This window comes from Dipteris shenzhenensis, chromosome 16 (genome assembly GCF_047967505.1).
Source record: "Dipteris shenzhenensis isolate YYH24624 ecotype China chromosome 16, Dip_SZ_1.0, whole genome shotgun sequence".
NCBI lineage: Eukaryota > Viridiplantae > Streptophyta > Polypodiopsida > Gleicheniales > Dipteridaceae > Dipteris > Dipteris shenzhenensis.
This window is the reverse complement of record NC_141611.1, coordinates 42032964-42041863: the sequence shown is the minus strand read 5'-3', so window position 1 is coordinate 42041863 and position 8900 is coordinate 42032964. Positions and strand designations below refer to the sequence as shown.

The 8900-nt window shown below is 44.4% G+C and overlaps 1 long non-coding RNA gene across 2 annotated transcripts; it reads right to left on the bottom strand.

Moving 5' to 3' along the window:
- Positions 1 to 232: 232 nt before the first annotated feature.
- LOC147892973 (uncharacterized) lies at positions 233 to 8614 on the bottom strand. Of its 2 annotated transcripts, none has more exons than XR_015542366.1 (3): positions 8365 to 8614; positions 476 to 792; positions 233 to 315 (listed from the first exon to the last, which is right to left on the bottom strand). It is a non-coding gene; the product is annotated as an uncharacterized LOC147892973 (long non-coding RNA). The 2 variants fall into 2 exon arrangements; XR_015542367.1 differs by lacking the exon at positions 8365 to 8614 and adding an exon at positions 7407 to 7458.
- Positions 8615 to 8900: the final 286 nt, after the last annotated feature.

Genomic DNA, 8900 nt, shown 5'->3' with positions numbered 1-8900 from the left:
TACCCGGCTGACTTCATTAATTCTTTGTTTCAACGGTCACTTGCAAATGACGTTGTTTCATGGCCAAAACCTGTACATTGCATTTTATGCATCGAAATGATGAGCTTGCTATACATCTAGTGCTCAAACAATAGTAGCAATATTGATGCTCACACAGAAGTGCGATGTAAGTGATAGTTATCGGGCATCGCTCGCAAACAGGAAAAGCATCCTCTTTCGTGATTGCCTTTGCCCCTTCTCCACTTGAAAACAGAAATATAAAGCCTTTTTAATAGAAGTGATGTTCAAAAGTGGTAAAACTAACAGTAAAAGTTCCTGCAATTTAATGGCATTTTGTTATTTTGGTACTTAAATAGGTTAGTAAGTAGCACTGCCATAAAAGTTGTTTTCTATATTGTGAAAATTTTCAATTATTGCACAATCCCACTCCAGTAGTCAAAAGCATATCTCACAAAAAATATTGACAGAGAGATACCGAAAATTCATGCCACACAAGTTGCCGGTTCATGTACTCAAAGCTTACTGATCGATCCATGTTCGGCCTTTGATAGATAAGTCTTGCACCAAGAAAACGCTCTATCAAGCTTCGATATCTGCACCACAAAGAAGAACGATACATTAGATAACAGTTACAATAGCAAAATGTGATCGGCGACATCTACTATCCAATGATTCAAGAAAAAAATATGAACTTCCCATTCAAAGGAAAAAAAGCAGGTTGACAAAACTTGCAAGCTGGAACACAGTTTCCGCCCGCTGCAGCAACACCCATGCTTTGTGTCCCAAGGAGTTCTATGCAAGCCAAAAAACATACTGCTTGGCCGGCAAACAAAAGAGCCATGATTTCAGAATGTAAACCTTTTAGAGACAAGTAGGTGCCCCCGATGAGTTTTATTCTTTCTATAAATTAGGAGAGACCCCACGTAATGACAGATATCCCCACCCAATGAAGTTTCTGGAACGATGGGAACGCATTATGTTCTTAAATGGCATATAAGCTCTAACTTTTGACGAGAAAAGATTTCTACCTTCAGTAGCTAGCTTGCAGTAAACAAGCATACACAGATGTAAATTTGAACATAGATTACAAGCAGAAAAAATTCACTATTTGTCATCATGCATGCATGTGAACTACGTACGAAAAGGGCAACAATCACATTTACTAAAATTTCAGAAGCCTTCACATTGATGAACCCTGTACAATGACCACTTCCCCACGAAATCCTGCTTTTCATTTGTGATATTTATGGAGTTCACAGGTCTAAAAGCATTTGCATGTATAAAGTAGGTGACATGTACCTAGATGAGTCCAGGAACATGCCCAAACTCATCATAGTGCAGTTTCAATCTCGTGATAATCACTCATTAGGTTGAAAACCATAAACCCATCACTCATAGCAGGGACTAGCTACTATGACATCCCCACTGACATCATCAGCACCCAACAGTGGGTGTAGACCATAGTATAAACATATGCTCTAACACATACAAATCCACACACCCACGCATACTTGAGCATCCATTTATACAAAGTCTTTGTACTCAGTTTCTGTCAGCACTCTGGAGGTGAAGGACAGACTCAGCCATGGACTGGAAGCATCAAGATGAAGTCAACAAAAAGAAATAATACAAAAATAGATTGCACACACAATATGCGGGATTCAGGCCAGATGAGAAGACATCCTCGACATGTTCCTAAGAGCATCTGCAAAGGAACTGATGGAGCAGTTCTTTGATAGAGCTGGTGTTGGGCCAGAGTGTGTCATGAGAGGGGGTGTTGGAGAAATAGGGCCAATGCCCAACCTATGAGCCCCAAATGAGGAGAGCTCACGGGGTTGACACCTTAGCATACTTCTGGGAGGATGAACCTACAGGGGGAAGGGGTTAGGTGCCATGTGGGCAGCAACATGGCTATACTGAAGTCCCTGTTAGGGTTTATTTGGCACGGCCACCACAGGATGCCCACATGGGCTGGCTGTGGGGCTGGAAAGAGCCCAGCCAACAGCCCAAGCAAAGGGCAGAACAGTGAGCAGCAGGTACAGGAGGCATGGAAGAACCATCATCAAGGTGCCTTCAAGGAAATCCTTTTATCATGAGAAGACAGAAGCACGTCGGCTATCTGCAGACTGGGTGGACCCAGGAGATAGCAGCAGGTCAGCTGTCTGTGGACCAAAGACTGTGTCGGCAGTCTGCCCAACCAGTTGGCCATTTTGGAGGGGATTTCCCCCTATAATTAGTGTCCCACACAAGGAGCCAAAGTCATTCCTGAAGCCTCACCTGCAGTCACTATTCTGAGAGAGGAGGAGCAGGAGATCCAGGGATCTACTTCACAATCCAAGGACAACACACTTAAGCTGCATTCCAGGGCAGCAAAGAGGTCAGAAACCATTCATGTTGGAGCAGACACACAGCAGATCCAGAGCAAACCTTGGTGCAGATTACATCCAGTAGGAGAGCATAACTAATCTGAAGAGGAAGCGTCTGTCAGCATAGAACAATGGAGCAGAACTTTGCATGAGTGCTCAGCCTTGAGCAGCTACTAAAGCCCACCACAGAGGTGTGTGGCAGAGAGAAAGAGTTTCCTATAGACAATGCAGCAAAACAAACCCAGTAGGCTGTGTTTATGGATTGCCCATTTAAGTAAAGAATATCTATTTGAGTCATGTTCCACATTAATCTCTTGTGATCTTAGAGTGCATCTTCTGCTGCTCAGTAGTGTTGGCCCTAAGCAAGCAACCTACCTCTACATTTTCTAACAAAGTGGTGTCAGCCCCCTCCTCCTTTTGACTCATCTGGACCTCATCATCATCCTCATGCTTAGGAGCAGCCTTTGCTGCATCACTGTCATTATCCTTGTCAGGTCAAAATCCAGTATATGGTTTAGGAGTGCACTCTATCCTAAACTTGTTTAAGCATAGACAACTTTGCATTAGCGAATACAAGCATTAGCCTTCTGGACCACAAGCATGTTCCTCTTTCAGATACAATGTTTTCAGAAATTCTCCAGAGGCACTCAATAGGCAAAGAGCTAGCACCTTGTTTGAGTATTGCCAATGGCCAATCCTTGTAACAATAGAGCATCTGCTCCATAGTCCTTTCCACCAACAAATGAGGAAATTTTAAACTTGTCATTTTGTGCATCCTCCAAGCCAAACAACTCTTTTCTTTGCTTGTAATATGTGAGCTCCTCCCTCACTTTCCTTCAATCGTCTGCATTTGAGACAGCTGATCTCAATATTATCTCCCATCCTTCCACCGCCTCAATAGCCCTTGCCCTTGAAATTATCGATCCAAAACAAAGGATTTTAGAAATATGCCTTGAACGCACGTGGTATAGAGGGTTTATACATAGTGATCTCCAAAGGTGAATCATACTGTCTGCCGAGAGGTTGTAAGTGCCCTCAACCTTCCTCCAACCATACAAAGCATTAAAACTTGAATTGTCTCAATCCTTATCCAACCCTTCATACACCTTCCAATTATAAGGGTCATCCCCATCAAGAAGCCTCAATGTAATGAGAATAGGCTTTGTGACCTGAAGCAATAGGCCAACATCATTCCAAAACAATGGATTTAAGTCTCTGGGGCCTCACACAATTATGTTCATTCCATGCATTCCACTTTGAAGAAGTAACAAGCTGCCTCCAATAAGTTTTCAGCTTAAAAAGCCGCTTCAGCATGATGATCCTCAAGAATCTTCTATGCTGCCCTCTTGCGCGCGCGTACACACGCACACACCCCCCACCACAGAATCCTGCAGACACTTCCATGTTTACCATGACAGCTATGTTATAGGCTATGATGCAGATGCACCAACAACAGTCTGAGGCTCTCTTCACCCGCATGGCCCAGCTTCAGGAGATGCAGGAAGATCATGAGCACCCCGCCAGAGAGCGTAAAAGACACACTCCGGAGGCACGCGATCAGGAAAAGAAAAACATGAACACGATTGAGAGACTCGGGAAGCCTAGAAACTCCGAAACTGCGAGGCTCATGAGGCCAAGGAGCACCGAGAACGTACCGCTCGAGAAGAGAAGGAAGAATGGGACCGGTAGCTTCTCATTTCTCTACTCCGACCGACAGGGGGAGAAACAAAGAGAATTCCACCTCAAGCCAAGCCTTCCTTTCCGGGGAAACTCAACTTCACACGGTACCATGGTAAGCAAGAACCCTTAGTGTTGACTTCGTGGCTCAATCAATTCAAAATTTGTTTTCCAATGATGCCTACGAAGGACAACGAGCGGTGCATCCTAGCATCCATGCACCTCACAGAGGTGGTGGTCACCCGGTGGCTCAAGTGGCAAGAGGACCACTATGTTGCAGACGAGGAGACAACTTTCTACAGCTCGACGGAATTCGTGAAAGATCTTCGATCATGGTTCTTGCCACTGCAATACCTGGACAGGTTCAAGAGTCAGTTCTACGAGCTACGCAAGGGAGAAAACAAGACAGTGAATCATTTTGCCAACAAATTTACTCAAGTGTTTTTACAACTGCAGCCGGAGGACAATCAAAAGCTGAGCAAATTTCTCCATGGGCTGTGTACAGACATCCAGTGGTATGTCAGAAGTTTCATGCCACGGGATTATGAGTGTGCACACGAGCTTGCTCAGGATTTTGAGCTCGGGCAGAAGGGTGTAACATGCAACGGTAATCTAATCGTGTAATCACAGCAAGACCTTTAAAGCTTTAGCGAGGAATTAGCGTTATGCACCATAAAGAGAGAAAGGAGATAAGAGTAGAGAGGGAATAGCTCACCTTCGGATTCATGAACCAGGCATTCAGATCAGGATTAATCATCTAGGTATACCACAGACAATCACCTACGTCGGCACGATGGGAGGCCCCTTTCATACCCTAGTTCGAGTTTCAGCAGAAGGGGATGTCACGGGCATCCACAAGCCCGTGGCCATGCTAGCTGCTGCCAATGCAAGCAACCAAGTTAACTGCCACGCAGGCATCACGTACAGCCATGCAGGCAGCCTTGCGAGGTCAGCAATCAGCACACAGTCAACAGACAGTCAACACCACGTCATCGCATGTAAAAAACATCGAGGTGACTTTTTGTGTCAACGTTGACTTTTTGACTGACCTGGTCAACAATTGCAATGACCAACCGACCAGGGTCAACGGTCGGTGTTGACTTGGTCGGCCAAGCTAACCTAGCAGCCTATAAAAGGGCAGCCTTTGGCCCTCATTCTTCATCCACAGTTGGGCACCTCAGCCCTCGGAATAGCAGCAACAAGGCCTCCCCACAGTAAACCAATAGGGTAGCCTCAACCTCTTCAGGGATCCACCTCCTCTAGGTAGTCTAGCCTTTCCAGTTTTGCAGTGAGGGTTTCAGTCCCTTCATATAGTTGTATTCAGCCCTTTGGGCATTCATTATCCAGTTGTACCTATTTCCTCTTTGGAGGTCCACTACATTCTCTCCCTCTGATTCTCTCGCTCAAATCCACAACATCTCTTTGTGTATTGAGTGCATCATCTTGCAATTGAAGTTAGTATTGAGCAAGAAAGAAAGTGAGGATAGTCTATCTCCCGCTACATGGAAGGCCTTGAAATGGCAGCCCTAAGGCGGCTACTTGATCTAAACTAACCCTAAACTAATCTAGGCTGACTTCTAGCTAATCTAGCTAGTTCTCCAGTGGGTAAACAAGACTTTAACCTAAGGGTTGGAGACTGACGCACATAGCTTATGCCTGACTCGTCCTCGAACTAGTGCTCACAATGTGGGTCATCGCATACAACAAAAAGCCTATTGTAGGGACCTACTGATGTACATAATCTTCTTGAAGGAACAATGGACCTAGCTCCTCAAATGTGTGTGGCCTCCGTTGTTTTCCAAGTAGAGAGTCACCAACCCTTGGGTATTTCTTGGGAAGCTTATTGACCAAGAGCATGGCTAATTGGTTACTATCCACTTTGCGACCCATCGGTCCGAGTTGATCACTCTGAATCTTTACCTTCACTAGAAAGTTTCGTCAATGTATAGGTTGAATAGTTGGCTCTGAAGCATGATAATCCTCCCTGTGTCCTTGGTCTTGTAGAGATCATGCAAGAGCCGCTCTATTTAGGGCATCATTGCATACTCTAAAGGAGCTAGCTTTTGCATTAAAGCTATTGACAATTTAAAGGTTAGCCGAGAGGTTGGCTAGCTTTGGATGAAGGCCATTGAGAATGTGGCAGCAAACAATGTTATTCAGTTTGTTTCCAATAGTAAGTACTGTGTGCGCGTGCGTGCACACATATCTGCTTTTGCTCTACTTTTGAGCACTCTTTCACATCTGGATTGCCCTCTTCATTTCAACTAAAGCACATGTATTTGAGTTGGTTCCATGCAATAGTCTCTTGTGATCATGTTCCGCTGCGGAAGTAGTGTTGGCCCTAAGCAAGTAGCCTGCCTCTAGTTTTCTAATAGGGTTGTGGTGAGGGTGATTTTGGAGATACAGGAGTGGAGCTGAGGCTTCAGGACATCCAAAATGCGGCCCAGTAGTAATGACACAAAGTAAATCCTTTTGCAGTCAAAAGATTGGGTACTGCGTGATCCAGACTCCCTAGCCATAGTCATTGGCACAACTGCAGACTTAGTCCTCCCACATATTTAGCTGTGGATACAATGTTTTCAAGCATGGACCATCCTGACAGACATGAATGAGATCAACACCGCAGCCAAAGTCCTTGGCCTCAAGACATAGCTTTTTAACATGAACGAAGGGGGCTAAATACAGGACCACATCACATAGATAGAAATAGTAAGGGATCAGTTCTCAGCATTCCTGTCCGGTAGCCAGTCTTTTGCTTGGCATACTCCCCAGGAGCTACAAAATTTTTGTGACAACCATCATTGCAAGGCAATAGTCGGCACCAATTAAGTGCCCCTACTCTTGCAGGAAGAAGCTTGACAAATCCAATGACAAGGCTTGTCTTGCAAGGAAAAGCCAAGGGTAAGCCTCAAACTGATGGAGATTCCAATAAAGGCAAGTCGAGGGATTAGAAGGGGAAAAAGGGGGTAAGCCTCAATATGATGGATTATTAGGCCCCACATTGTTTATCTTAGATCCCCTTGCCTCATATGAGTACTTCCTTCGAATTTATGCATAGGTGCATAATGAATCTCTCTCAAATTCCTCAAATGGAACTCATGCATAATCTAGGGAACCGAAACCACCATGTTGGAGACCCATCTTGATTTAATTCTAAAAACTCGTTGCATTTCTGATGGCACTCTAGGTATCGCATGAGATGCTAGCTTAAAAGGCACAATTTTGTCTAAAGCTATAGAATCTTAAGTCCCCAAAAAAACAAAGACCATGAGCTCCATGTGTAGCCATACATATATATGCTGCAAAAAAACTAATCGGGTTGCATGCAAGGAGAATTTAAGTGACCACCTCTTTTGTTTGTACCTGGCCGATGTCACCCCATTGTCGAAAGGCCGAAATCATTTGCAGACAAGCCCATCATCCATAACGACAACCAACCAAGGCCAAACAATACCCAAGCTTCTGATATCGAGTGAGTCCAGGACCTTCCAACCCAGTTCTAACTGAAAGTTTAAGAAACAAAATTTCTCCTGATTAGCAATGATAAAGCCAAAATCTATTTATGCTAAACATCAAGCACACAAAAACATAACTGACATCATTACATAATTCCAAGCTAAATGCACATTTGAGAGTATTCATGGCTCAGGTTTAACATGTCAGGTACCTTATAATTTCCTTTGCGTTACTGCTTTGATTGCAAATTTGCCCGAAATAAATAACACCTTTTCCGATAGTTTAGTAAGAAACCGTACTTGCTAAACTGAATAAAAATGAGGAAAGCAGAAGACAAGACAACTATAACATGCTACAAAGGAAAGAAGGAACTCCCCAAAAGAGGATCCAGAAGCAAACAAAATAGCTTCACACCGAAGACCAAGACCGCCCCGTTCTTGATAAGGCAAATCTTGCAGACAGGGAGAAAAAGACATGAAATCGGCACTCAAACCCAAAACGTGCTTGCACAGAAAACATACTGTGACTTTGCGATGAGCTGAGAGCACCAAAAAAACAGAGATAGATTATCTCCTTGAAAGCATCTGGACGCTCATGTGGCTACTCTAGTCTCTATCGTCTAAGATTGAAGCTGCGGACAGCTCTAATGTAATATCTGTCATGACCAAAAAAATATCTGCGATTCTTATGAATCCTCAAGCATGAGAAATCAACAGAAGAAGATCTGCAACCAAACAAAACAAGAAAAAGAAAAGAAACACGCACAAGAACTCAGCTAATCCATAATGAATGATGAAGACCATAAACAACCGACAATCATGCGGCAAAAATGGCTTCCACAAAACCATAAACAACAAGCACTTACCTCGGGAGAAGATCACCTCAGAAGGACAACGAAAAAGAACACGAAAGCCGGATTAGGGAAACCACTCGGGGAAAACAGGAGAACTTGGAGAGCTCAGAAAAACACATAAGAATAATTCGTCCTTGCACTATAGGATGCTGGCATTCGGAAGGAGTGTCCCCTTAAGTGTTTTCCACGTGGAGAGGCGTGATTTGCCGCGCTGCCGCACAAAAAGGAGGGCACTACGTGATAACTTGCCTTTACTGGAGCTCAATGATGATGATTGGGCTTTCTAATGAGGGTGTTTACTCACTATGGGCACCCGAGATGCAATAAAGGCATCTAACCGTGGGTGGGCAATGGGCGGGCAATCTTGCCTGTCCATGAGCCTTGGGCGTGCCCACAGGCGGGCAAGTTTGTAAACACCCTTAGGCATGCCCACGGGTGGGCAAGTGTGTAAACATTGTGAGTGCACCCATCCTCATGGGCAGCCACTACCCTCCACTCATCACCCACCCAACCTCTAACAGCAAAATTCGAACTCGCGCCATCCAATC